The sequence below is a fragment of the Triturus cristatus genome, chromosome 5_2 (assembly GCF_964204655.1).
Source record: "Triturus cristatus chromosome 5_2, aTriCri1.1, whole genome shotgun sequence".
NCBI classification, from domain to species: domain Eukaryota; kingdom Metazoa; phylum Chordata; class Amphibia; order Caudata; family Salamandridae; genus Triturus; species Triturus cristatus.
This window is the reverse complement of record NC_140588.1, coordinates 1,007,386,132-1,007,400,720: the sequence shown is the minus strand read 5'-3', so window position 1 is coordinate 1,007,400,720 and position 14,589 is coordinate 1,007,386,132.

Sequence of the window (14,589 nt, the reverse complement as noted above, 5' to 3'; positions counted from 1 at the left end):
GTATGGAGTTTTATTTTTTCCCACTAGCCCTTTCATTAGAACAGTAGTTTAGGACTCCACATAAGGTGTGGCTGCTTCTTTTCTTCCAATTGTGCTGGCAGAAAGCTGAAGCAAGAGGGCTAATAAGCTGTAGATGTTGGAGGACAGCAACCTTCAGTGGCGTGGAAGTGCTGCTTTGCTATCAGCAGTTCCTAGGGTTAAGAAGGCGTTTCTATCACTCTACATCAAGCTCAGCCTCTCCCATCCCAGGGACATGGGGTATCAGATAGCTTGCCTCCTGTGCTGAGGCATACTACAGGAAGATGCAGTGCCGTTCCGTACATGTTCAAAAGGCACTCTTTAATTCACTGTCCACTAATAACCAATATAACTAGTCTATCCTGTTTAGGTTTAAACCTATATTAACTGATAAAACTGACCAAGAAGGGAACAGCCCTCACCTGTGTAAACATATAGGGCCAGATGTACGACCCGTTTTTGCATGCGCAAACAGGTTTGCGACCCGCAAACCTGCTCCTAAAAAATTAAACAAAAACGTTTCATTCTTTTTTTTTAATGCATCCCGTTTTCCTTTAAGGAAAACAGGCTGTATTTAAAAGAAAAAAACTGCTGTATTTAAAAGCAGTCCCAGACATGGTGGTCTGCTGAGCCCAGCAGGCCACCATACCTGGGAGCGCCTGTCATTCCCAATGGGCTCGCACATTGCGAGAGGCTCATTAATATTAATGAGCCTCGCAATTTATAACCCCATTGGGAATGGCAAACAGTGTTAAACACACTGTTGTACATGGCAAATTGCACCTCGGAAATTGCGACACAGAAATGAGATGCAATTTGCAAGGCGCAATTTTGCTGGTCGTACATCTGGCCCATAAACACTTATATATACCTGCACAGCCACAAACTAAAATACCATTCAAAGAAATTCAATTGAGAGAGAATAAATCATTTTTATTTCTTTCAAGACTGACCTAAGATTATTCTAATTGAGATTTAATGTTTAGGGATGTCTCTAAAATGTTGTTTCTTTCTCCTTTTGTTTCCTCCGATTTTGTGTTCTTGTAATAAACATGCAGTGTTTAGAAGCATGCTTTTAGTTTGGTCTAATTATTGTAGACACTGTAGAGTATCTAGGAATATTAAAGCCATATGCAATCTTTTGGCAGTGCTGAATTCTTTCACTGATTTGTGAAATGGCTGGCTCATAGGACTCTTGTCCCATGTGTGCTATCACATTTAGCCACAGAAACAGAATGGATAAAATACTTTGATACATCAGACCCCTTTTCTAACATGTCAGTATTGACAGCAGGTCATCTGCCAAACATCCCTGATTAAAATCCCAGATTTTAAAGATGCATGGTGTAGTGAGAGGTACCTATGAAAAGAGTGCTGTCACCATGCACATAACATGACACAAGACTTCACATACCAACACAATGCATAGCTGCAGGTTTTCCCTTTGTAAAGTGTGATACCTTTAGATAACCCTGGCTTTTACCCAACTGAATATTACTGCTGGGGGTTTTGAGCCCATACATCCATTACTAACACCAACATTGCAAGTCCTAGAATATAATATGATGTCTGTTAAAAGGTGAGGACTGACTTAAAGTGAGGCATTTGCCATGGAGATACTTGGCAGCTATGAATGTCTACACAACAGCAGCCCTTCTTTAATGTATTCAGGCAAGGAATGCAGAAAAGCAGTGGCGTGCATGTTTGAACCATCAATTTTCAAGTGCCTTAGAAAGCAGAACTGTATGTTAATCTAGTGCAATTCAACATATTTAAGGTTTCTTAAGGTACTAAGGTCATAAAGTACAATTCTGTTGGTAAGGTTGAACTCCGCTACAATGTCATAATGTTCAGCAAGGAGTCAGGTGAATGCCCTGTAATCATGTCCGGAAATTTGTTAATTGGAACATTTGAATATAGCGCTCTTATTTTTGGGGGATTTTGTTTTGCCATATTGATTTTTTTATTAAAACATTTTTTATTGGCATTTTGTAACTGTCAGTGATCAGTTCATTGCATTAAATTTGAATGATACATACACGGTGTTCTAAGAAATTATACATTAGTTGTTAACCTTCCTTGCTATTAGACAATTTTTATCTCTTACTCATTTACAACATAGCTACAGTGAGTTATATTAAATGTTGCATTATCTTTGCCTCGGTCCTTTATTCACTGACATCTGACATTGATTCCTCCTGGGGGGGCTCGCAGATGTTTCCCCGAAAAGAATTCCATTTGCCCCATATCCGTGTCCATTTGTTGGGACAAAGACTGATTTCTCTGTTATCATTACGTTGTCCATGTCACAACACCATTGGCGATGGGCAGGAGTCAGTCTCGTTCCCCAGTGTTGAGCTATATTTCGTTTTGCTAACACCATACCTAGCGTCACCCAGTCTTGAGCCATATGATTGAGATCTGTAGGCTCCCAAACATTAAGGAGACATCTCTTCGGTTCAGGCAGAACCATAGCTCCACTAACCTGTGAAATTTTGCGCATAACCACCTCCCAGTAGGGTATGATTTCCGGGCAGTCCCAAAGTGTGTGATAAAATGTGCCTGGCAATCCACACTGTCTCAGGCAGAGTGGTTTGTCCGTCCGACCTAATCTGTGCATAAGCATCCGCGTGAAGTAGGTGCGATGGAGGATTTTTAGTTTACTAGTTTTAGTTTGGAGGATATCGCAACCTCTCTTGGGGACGCGATTGCCTCCTGCCAGTCTGTCTCATCCACTTCTCCCACATCAGCCTGGACCCCACAACGCTCCTTAAGGGCTGTTGTGGGGTCCGGCTGATTGTTTATTCTTTTTCACGCTCTCTCTTTTTTTTATTAATCTAATATTAGTCCTATAAGCCAGACAGAGTCCCAACAGGGTGAGTGTTATAGGTAATGAGATGTGAGAGAGTGTATGAGAGTATGAGATGTGAGTGTGAGACCTTCCTATGCTTAAAACAGTCCAACAGAAGTCCATTGGACACACTTAATCCTATGCCTAGGAGCGCATGCAACAGAGCTGAACAGCAAGTGAGCACAGAGCAAAACAGCACACACCAGAAGGGAGTATGCATGGATGGCATAAAGTGCAGAGAAAGAAAATGGGAACATATACAGCTTCACTAATAGGTGTGAGTCACACACCTTGATGCACAGCCTCACTTATTGTCTGCAAGTCTCAGCTGTACGAGTGAGCATGATCCATTTGATAAAAATTTCACATTTGTGAATTTCACAATGTGGTGCAGTCTCTCCCATTTATCAAAAACTTCATACCTTGCTGTACACTCTCTCTCACTGGGTGCAAACCTCACTTCTTTCTGCAAAGTTTCATTGTGGCAAGTCTCACATCTTGCAGAACAATCACATTCATTGAGTATGAGTTTTGCCTCCTGGAACATAGTCTCACTTATTCATTGTAAGTCTGAGCATTTCCTCACTATTTGCAGTGTATCACGCACTTATAGACACAGTCTCACTCTATGGATGTGTAGTGATGTCATAAAAAGAACTGTGGCCATGTAGCCATGGCCACAAAGAATACATGAGAGTTCTAGTTTACTCAGTTACTGCAGATTAGAGGTTAGGAAGCAAACGGACTGCTCTGTGTCAGTCCAGATAAATATTTTATTATTAATAGCCAGGCTCCGCATCAAGTCAGATTGGCGACGAGCACTGATGCGAACCCATGTCTGCCTGTCCTCAGCCTGTTCTACTAATCGCGGTAAGAGCGCTTGCTATGTGTCATTTAAAATCGGCGCAATATTAGAGCCATTGCGTCTCTCAGGCATACAAATTGGACTAGTTTTGCCAAAGTGAAAAAAAATGCTTACCGGTGTGAGGAACAGCTTGTTCTTATAAAATGCGAGCATGCGAGTGGTAAATCTTGCGTGAGTTTGCCTGATTAGTCACAAACGTTGGCCATCTTAGAATCAGGCGAGAAAATCACACAACAGTTCGCCTGATCTGTCATAAACGGCGGCCATCTTAAAAGCAGGCAAGAAAATTTAGATTTTTCACAGTCTGCTGGGCAGAAAATCTGGATTTTATTAAGGACACGGAGGCTAATATTATGCAAATCTCCTTTATTGCCACAGCTCAGCAGCAACAGTTAAAGAACATAGAACTTCAATGAACATTCCAATGTGCTATAACGTCCCCCCACAACCAGCCATTTTCCTTCTTCGTTAAACTGCAAACAAATAATTCAACGTGTAGAGATCAAAAGTCCAAATGAAGACAGCTTCCCAACTCGTGGTCCGGAGAGAAAGGTATTCTTATTCTGAAAGAAAAAGAATAGACGTCCGTAATATCTCCAAGAAAAAAACATCAGAAACATCAGGGTGGGTTTCATTTCCAAAAGTGGAGGGATAATATTAGCATCCGTGTCCTTAATAAAATCCAGATTTTCTGCCCAGCAGGCTGTGAAAAATCTAAATTTGATGGTATGACACAGAGGCTATATTGTGCAAGTTCAAAGTGCATTAAGAACATTATCAATCACATTAGAGATTGGTCTGAAATAAAAACTCTTGAACATACTATTGATGCAGCGGCATACCAGCAACAGATACTCCAATACCATATACTCACCTGGGACCATAAACACACATACACACAGTCTAGTAAAACTGCTGGAGTCAAAGTTTATGTTTCTGACTTCAAGATCAGTTTCTTTTCATTCCTAGCCTATCTTTTCACTGATCAAAAAGTTATTTCCACTGGTCGATGAACCATTAGATGAACTAGTTGATGGTGAAATTACATTAACATTTTCTCTTAATACCAATGAAATAACCACAGACTCCGGAAAATTTTTAATCTTTATCTAAATTAATTTGCATTTGAACCACCTCAAAGTACAGTACAGTCGTCGTCACTTATAAGAGAGAAGATTCAATTAATCAATCATCAAACACATTCTTTATCCTTCGCAATGACTTATACACAGAAAGGAGAGGACAGAGAGAAAAAGACATCTGCACATTCTCGGAAATAATATTTACCTAGGATGGTGTGAAAACCAACCCCCTGGCCAAAGGGCTGGTAAAGGATCCGCCGGGAAAGATCAGGCAACAAAGGCTTCAGGACAGGATTCAGGACAGGATAGATAACCTCTCTAAAACCGACGCTTGCGCAGCACCCCTCTCTGACACTCTCTTCCTCCTCGAGATTCTTCCGCGGTCTTCTTCTAAAATTAATTAAAGATAGATGGTTCTGCATTCGATTCTTTATCAGCATCTCTGGTCACTCCAACTATATACCGAGCTCTGCAGCATTCAGCAAATCTCCATCTGACTAACTAACTAAGACTACCTCAATTATACCTTTCAATATTCATGTACCACCTATTAATGTTTCAATATTGTAAAAATACTAACTCTGATTGGACAGGCAAGGGGGGGAGATCATCACAACATGCTCATCAACCCATTGTTCATAAATCCAACCCCTTAATTTGTATTCCAAAACTTTATTCCCACCTGTATTCACATCTTATTAGAAACATTTGTTTAAATTAATGTCTTGAACATCCATTCAGTTCAGTTCAGAAAGCTTTTATTCGGTTTGCGTAACACAACCATATAAGCTAAGCAATTACGTTCAACGTTTATAAAATCCTCTTCGTGTATAATTATTTCAAACATAATGTTGGCAGTATTCCTCCATCTACATAATTGTTAAAATACATGTTCATAATAAAACATCAAAGTGCATTGTGCTATACAGTGCCAGAATCCAAATATACAAATACTCATTTGTATAACTATTACAGTACATAAAGCTGTGCAAATTCGCTATAAAGTGGCATAAGCTAATGTGCAAATTTGCTATATCCGTCTAACTATTACAGTACATAAAGCTGTGCAAATTCGCAATAAAGTGAAATATACTAATGTGCAAATTTGCAATATCTATCCAACTATTACAGTACATAAGGCTATACAAGTTTGCTTTGAAGTAACATATGTTTGTGTGCAAATTTGCAAAAAAACAGGATTTTCAAAGTACTATCGACTTTCTGGCAACTCTGCATTTCATTATAAAATTAGCCACATAAAAACAGATATCTGGGCTCTCCAACTTACATAGTAATTTCATAGCATTTATAGTTGAACGGGTGTTGTATTTTAAAAAAATCGGTTTTAGATAGTATTTCCTAAGTGATACATACAATTTACAAAAAACTAAAAAATGGCAGCAACTCTGATTAGAGATATTATCACATGGGCACTTCACTTTGGAACCTTTTCCCATATCCGGGAAGGCTACGAGATGGTGAACAATTCCCAGCCTAAGACGAGATAATACAAATCAATGCGAGGGTCTTGACACATCTACTAAATACTGCTGGAACCTACTTTTAAGTTCAAGTTGCCTATAAAACACAAGTGTTCTTTGGGTCCCTATTAATTTATTATCTCGTTCCCCCCTCTTATAGGACAAAAAAGAGTCTTTTATCTCTTTTTTTGATAGTGTTATTGGGTATTCGGACTCATCAAGGATATTAAATTCAAATAACAGGTTGTACCAGTGATTAATGTAACTTATCCACGGTATACAAGTACAAAAGTCCAACTTTAAACAGTCCTTAATTATGGACTGTGTGAACTCGGTTTCGCTCTTGGACCAAATAGATCGCCATAATATTAAAGGCCGCAAAGCAGCCAAATCAGAAATATAGTTAAGACCGGTTTCCAAATGAATTAACTCAGTAGAAGCTGAGACAGGAGCACTTAACAGCTGTTTAAGAAAACTATTTTCATCTAATTGGAGTTGGTCAGCAGGATAATGGCACCATATTCCGGCCCCATATAGGGCTGAGGAAACACATCTTGCATTATATATGTTCACCATATCCTTTGCCCTCCGGACCCCCAATTTAGCTGCAAACCTAAATATGCCATTCATATTCCTAATCATTTTATATCTAATATTTTCATGTTCATTGGTCCATTTACCACTTCCAGCAAAAGTAATGCCTAAATACCAAAAAGAGGTAACAGCATGAATTTTAAAACCATCTAAAATAAAGGACCTTGATGAGTTCGACTTTTTGCCACATGTCATAGTATAAGTTTTTGATTTATTAATTATAAGTTTCCTGCCTTTAATAAAATCTGTAAAATTATTAATAAGCCGTTGAAGGCCTATTGGGGTTCGAGAAAGTAAAACAGCGTCATCAGCATATAATAATACTGGTACTGCCTTTTTATCTATCATTGGTGCGTCTGCTGAAATCTGACTTGAAACCGTGGCTATTTGGTTAATAAATAAAGAAAATAAGAGGGGGGCCAGAACACACCCCTGCCTAATACCTCTTCTTACATCAAAAAAGGGGGTTTGTTAACCAGTTGGCCCATATCGTACACTACTAGATAGTCTGTCATATACTCGTGCCAAAAATAATACTATCTCTTTCGGGGCCCCAGATTCAAGCAGTACTCAAAAGAGAGTGGTCCACTAAATCAAAGGCGCTGCTTAAATCAGCAAAACATAAAATCAAATTACCCCCTTTCACTGATGTATATTTATTAATTAATAAATCCAGGTTCACACATTGTTCAAGGGTACCTAGGCCTTTCCTAAATCCGTATTGAACAGGACTTAAAATCTTGTGGTCCAAGGCCCAGGTTTCCAATCTTTTTAACAGGACCCTGCTCATAACCTTTATTGAAGAATCCAATAAAGATATTGGACGATAATTACAGGCTTCGGAGCGGGAACCCTTTTTAAATATTGGAATAATTAATGATTGAACCCAGGATTTAGGGAAATTCCCTGCAGCCGCAATGTTAAAAACCCTCGTAAGAATTGGGGCCTATAAATCCATTTCATTCTTATATAGATCAATCGGAACGCCGTCCGGACCTGGTGCTTTTCCCCCTTTACTATTAATTAACCCTTCCTGTACTTCTTCCACATCAATTAGCATAGGCAGTGTAGGCCATGTAAAATCATTATTTGATAATGTGGTTAGGGGCACCTTATCTGGATTAAAAATGTTGGTATAATGTTCAATCCATTCTGTACAGTTCACTTGGGACGTTAGTAATGGAGTACATTTATCTCTTAAAAAGGGACTATTTACAGTTTTCCAAAAGAGTTTGCTGTTATTGGTGTTAGCTGCCAGGTTTAATTTGTCCCATGCATCCGCTTGAAGTTCTTTTTTGTGAGCCAGTATAACTTGCTTATATGCAACTCGCAACTCATGTATATATAGTTGGTTTCGGGGAATAGTCCCCAATGGCGATTTCAATTTTTGTAATGCAAGTGTACATTTGGAATCAAACCACCACGGACCTATTTTTTCGAATTTTTGGTGCTTTTAGTTAATAAGGTCTTTATTAATCTATTAATATACGAGAAAACCTCTATCCAAGTGTCAGGGAGGATCTCTTCACCGAGGCAATAATCAATTTTGTTCCTACAGTTTATAACCACCTCCTTTTGAACTTTGGGTGGGTCTACTCCAGTCCATTTAATTCTCGTGCCATTAGACCTAACAGGAAGAATATTTAAAATACAATCCTCGGTATTCACCAATGTGTTACCCCAGTCTAAAATTACTATGGAAATACTATTGTGATCACTCACCACCTGTTCAGATATCCATAAATCAGTAAAAAAGCTATTTTTGGAAATTAAAATATGGTCTATGTTACTAGAAGCATTACGGCCAGTAAAAGTTGGACATTTAATATGACCCTTACTAAATGAACAGTCTAATAAATCAAGGTCAAATTTTGCCATTATCATATTTAAAATCGTACCATATCTACAGTGGGGAACGTGTAACAAATCATCATCATTCTCATTAATGTTACTATTAACTTTCATAAAGCCACAGGAGTTAATTTGTGTTGAAAGACATGCTCGTATATTAAAATCGCCTACCCAAAGAATAATGGCAAGATTACCAGAGAGTGCCAATACCCTATCTATCTCTTTTTCCAATGCTTCTAATAAATCTCCCCTATCATTGGAAAAGATAGAATTATAATAATTAATTAATATCAGATCCTTACCTTTTGGGAACTCAAATCTCAGTACTTGGCTGTGATTATGTATAGATGAATAACTTATAATTTTACAGCCAAGTATTTTATTTGATATAAGCAGCAGCAGTCCTCCCTTAGCTCTTCCTGTAATGGACGGTGTCGCACTCAAACAATATGAGGAGCATCCTTCGACCACAACCGGAGTTGTACTCCATGTTTCCTGTAGGCAAATAAAATCATTGCCACAGGAAATAAAGTCCTGCCAAAAAGGGGTATCCAATTTTTAACCAAGACCTGCAATATTCCAAGTTATAAATGTATAGCCCCCTTGTATTATTGTTTGCATTCTTTGGCTTGTGATAGACATCATAGTTGTAGTTACATTTGCTACGATCTCAGCATTCTGTAACCCGATTGCTCGCTCATTAACATTAGTTGTAACAACAGAGGCATTATTCCCAATATTATCATAATCTATAACCACCTGCTTGGGGTTTATGTATGGGGGTTGTTGTTTACTAATTCCATTTCCTCTTTCGTTTGGCCTGTAGACTACCTCGCTATCTATTCCATCGGTTAGAGGTGCAACCTCAAGGCTCTCTCGTCAATCGTTATCCTCCAATGTGCCCAGGGGTTGGAATCTGTTGTACAACGGAATAGAAAAGCATGTAGTTCGGGGTACTAATGGGGGCATTGGATTGATAGTTGAATGATATATCTTTTGGTTTACAACATAATCACTTGCAGGCAGATATCTATAAAAGAAACCCAATGGCAATAATGTTGTATTAAAATCCCAACAAGAAGGTGGAGGGGCATTAATTATGGATTTATACGCCCAACCTGGTGACCTAAAATTGATTATTAGGCAGTCACCATCAAAGTTTTTGGGTAATGGGCCTATCCAACCAACCCTTTGGGTAAGTATTATCTGATCAGCCTCCATTATGGGGAAACCACAATATTTAGATAACCAATGCAAGGTTTTATTTTTTAAAGTTTCATTGGTTTCTGATTGTCCTTCCCGTAATTTGGGTACATTAGAAAGAACAGTAACGTATGCCCCACATTCTGGTGGTAAATTAATGACCGCTGGTATATGTGTAGTATTAGAGTTATCTATATTACGTAACTTTCTTACCTGCTCCATGGTTTCTTTCCTTTGGGTTCCTTTACCATTTAATAGCATGATACTTTCAACGTGAGAGGATTTCTTTGGTTCCTCTTGATTTTTCCTATTATCTGAATTACTGGCTGTAATTGAACCTATACTAGGATCGGCCAGTACTAAATTTAACGGATTGTTGATTGCTAAATTAGTGGGGACATTATTTGTCGACACATTAATCCGATCTCTTGGATTAACTAGTTGGTCTTGTGATCTATAGTTATCCATGAACCCACCAAGTCTATGAACCTCTCTAGTCAAAATATCAATTTTTTCATATAATGGCCGGATTATCTCAGTAATTTTATCAGTAAGAACCTCCATACTATAAGAACACATAAGTTGCTCATTGTTTGATGCAGCTTTCTGTTTTGTCGACGTCCCTCTTGTAACTGTTTGCTTTCCTTTAACTGTCCTATTATTTCCCTGGCCTGTATTTCTCCTTTTGCCCCCTATGGTTAAATTCAGAAGCTGGGGCGAGGAGGGTGAGTTAGATACATTTGGTGTGATTGCAATATAGTTGAAGGGTTCATCACCCCTGGTTCTATTTTTGGACATTTTTGGTGCTCCAGCCTGGTGGAATCTTTAGTCCTTGGACTTCTTTCAGTGCTGTTGTTACCTGCTTTCCTTGAGCCATTTTTTGGGGTGTTTTCTTTACTTCTCCATGAGATCAAGATCCAATATTCACCTCCTAGATTGCCGCTCTACCCTGGATCTCCACGCCTGGTTTTGAGTGTTTTTTCTGCCAAAAAGATTTGTCCCTCGGTTTGGGAACTCCTTTCTGCAGCTAGAGCTTGCTTTTTCACCTAACTATACAAGTGCCACAGCACAGTGGCTACCTCAAGGAATTGCCCCTATATCTGGCAAAACTAGCTTGGAGACAATCGAGTGACTATGTGTCAAGCAGTTAACCTGAAAAGAGCTTACGGAGGATGCTGGGGGCAGATAAGAAGTGGCATACGGACAGGGACAAATCAGAAAACCAACACAACAAAGCAGCTGTGAAAGGCGGGAAGGGGCAGGAACAGCCTATGTGGGGGTTAGGTTGGAGGTGGATAGATTTACATTGATGGAGGCATAAGATACAGAAAAAACCCTATGATGGTTGTCACAACGTAGCTTTGTTGTGCAGACAGGGACAGATACAAGTAATGCGGAAAGGTACTGGGTGCCAGGGGACACATGATAAAGGTGATGGGTAATGGCAGACAAATAGCACATAAAAACAATCTTGTAATGGTCAACACAAAATGGCGCATGTGTTTCACAACAAGCTGCAACTGAGAAAAAAGTCAGAAGTGACACTTGGCTGCAGGGCATCCAGCATGTTTGATGCCAGGCCACTGGGTAACACTAAAAGCCGTGCCACCAAAGAGCAGTCCACGTGTGCTAAGTGGGTGGCCAGTAGGGCTAGCATCAACTTTGCCATGCAAGCAAATCTGCCCTGGGCTTCAAGTTTGTCTTTATACATATTGATCTGACTTCTGACCTACAAAGCAATATTGTGGCACGAGAATTCATATAATGCTCTTCTTCCAGTACAGGTGCTAAGAGCTTCACATCATGTTTCTCAAAATAACAAAAACAGCACATATAATGGGCACAAATTAATACGCGCGAGTTAAAAATTTGCATTTCCGAACAAAGTATCCCCCTGGCAGATCAATGGTTTATCTCCAAATACTCGGAATTGTTTCCGTGCATTACAGTTAAATCTCCCACATGGTTTAATAACCCTCCTATTTAATTTAATGAGATGCATTATATGTTCTTGCTAGATACACTGCTGAAACCCCATCTGATGAGTCATGGATCACTTAGTACACATGCTGCATGTCAACAGGATACATTGCTGAAACGAATGCTATGTTTTACCTCTAAAATAGGACGGCAGAACAATCGCGGATCTGTATAGAATGTTTGTGCCCAAGCACTGGAGCACGAAATGCGCATTGATCTATAAATAAATAAGAGTAAAATAACGGAGAGAAGACAATCTTTTAAAGTAGAAAAGCAACATTTTAGTTTTTAGACAATTGAAAGTTGCCCTCTGCTATATTGTAAATATTTTTGGGAAAGCCAAAGAATTATGGGGCATATTATTATCAAGACAGACGATAAAAGTTTCGCCGCTTTAGCGGCAGAAAACTCCCGCTAAAACGGCGATAATGGGCTTGATAATATGCTCTATGGAATTCCAATTGAAGCTCAGGTTAGATGTCCTTATCATCTAACATGGGCTTCTATGGGAATTCTCTGAGACATATTATCAAGCCCATCATCGCCGTTTTAGCGGCAGTTTTCTGCCGCTAAAGCGGCGATAATTTTATCGCCTGTCCTGATAATATTCCCCTATGTGACTTTCCTATCACAACGCATTTTTTCGCTGTTAGGATACGGGTAAAAGGACAGAAAAGCAACATACTTTGGAGTTTGACCGCGACATATAGTAATACGAAATTAGAGCATCTGTTTAGAGTCCCTGCTGCTGGACTCCCTTTTTTTTTTTTTTAATCTTCTGCTATATTTTGGACGGGATTGAGGGCAGACTACCGGTTTGGAGCCGGGCACAGGGACATACACGGAGTCTATAATAGTTGCCTGGGAAATTCAATGTATGTATATGTATATATGTATGTATATATGTTTGTAGGATTCTGTTAAAGTGTGCACCTAGCAACAAAGCAATCAAACTCAGCGCAAGGGAGGGTTATAACGTGTAGGTAGGCAGGTGGGTCCCTGGCACCCCAGAGGAGGCGAGAGGTGGAGGAAGAGAGAAAAGAGAACACGGAGTGTGGGACAAAATGGGCATTGCAGATAGGAGTGATTAAGGAATGGGAGTCACTGGTCTAGAGAAGGTGGAGTTCTTGGAGGGATCAGTAGCGGGGTTAGTCTCTCCCTTTCTGACTGGCCCTTTTTCCTCTACAATATGAGATTTTGTCTACTGGTTATATACACAAAATCTAATAGAATGTTTTTCATCATGAAAACTAATCTCTGTACAAGAGCAGATTAGCATTATACCGCATGACTATAGACGACTATATGCCCTTTTAGGCTGGCTCTAACAGCAGAGTTACACCCACTTGCTGTTCCAATCCACCTCACAGGATTACACATACACCTGCAGCCAGAACATATAATGTAAGGAGAAATGAGTGTATCTGCTGGGCAGACTTCCCTGATTACCATGTTGTGGATGAGTATGTTCTATCAGATTACTTTTACCTTTTCAGAGGCATGGGGTCATTTTATGTGAATTCCTTGTCATCTTAGTTATGTCACTTTTGTAGGGTGCACTAATCACTGATGATTCCAGGACCTTGAGCTGGTGTTATTCGAAGCAGAGTTTTTTAAGAGCCAGGTCTTCAGCTTCTTGTGGAACTCAAGAAGTGAGGAGGAGAATCTGATGTGTTGTGGGAGGCCATTCCATGCTTTCGATGCAATGTAAGAGAACGAGCGACCTCCTGGTCTGCTTCTGAGGATGCTAGTGGTGTGTGCGAGCGAGAGTGAGACTGAACGTAGGTGTCTCGTAGGTTAGTGAAAGTGTATGCGGATGTGGTTGTTAAGGTATGTTGGTCCAGTGTAGCGCAGAGCTTTATAAATGCGCGCCTTTCTTATCATGTGGTCAGAAGAAAAGTGCAACCTAATGAAATTTGAAAAGGCTGATTCCATAACATGACCCTCCAAGCTCATTCTATGTCAACAGCCCATCACAGCTCTCACAAGATTCCAACTGGCATTCCACACTGTGGAATGTACCAACTAACTGAGATGGGTAACCAAAATAGGGGAAAAGGGATTTAGTATATAAGGATAATATGGAAATACTTAAATATTAACGATAAGATTCCAAATCACAACCTGGCCCATGACAGACTCGCTGCTAAACCCCAGGGAATCTTGCTAGACTCTTTTACTCTTTTAATTTCTGCTTATTATCACACCTATTGTTAAGCATAATGGGGGAGCCTGGTTTTGTCTGTCGTTTGACACATGATTTTTACATGCTCCAGTTGTGGTTGGGAGGGCTGGGGTGTCTGTGGCTGGGTACACAGTTGACTTTGTTGCAAGCTACACCGTGTGGTGGTACATAAATCACAGACAGAGAGGTTATTTCTGGACTGACCTGTCCCTGAAGTTTCCAGTATTGCTAAGCGACACCCCAGAAGTTAGGGACATGTCGTTTCAGGCTGCTAAGTCCAGCCCCAGTGACATGGGAAAAGGTGTGCCCTACCGGTCTGTAATTGGACTTCACAATCCTAAAGAGATGTTGTCTAGACAAATCTCGTTTTTTAAGTAAAAGCCTGATTTACAGTTTGGCAGACGGATATTCTGTCGAAAAACGTAACAAACATTCCCTCCACCGTCTTTACAAGGGCATTATGTCCTATGGGTCTTGTA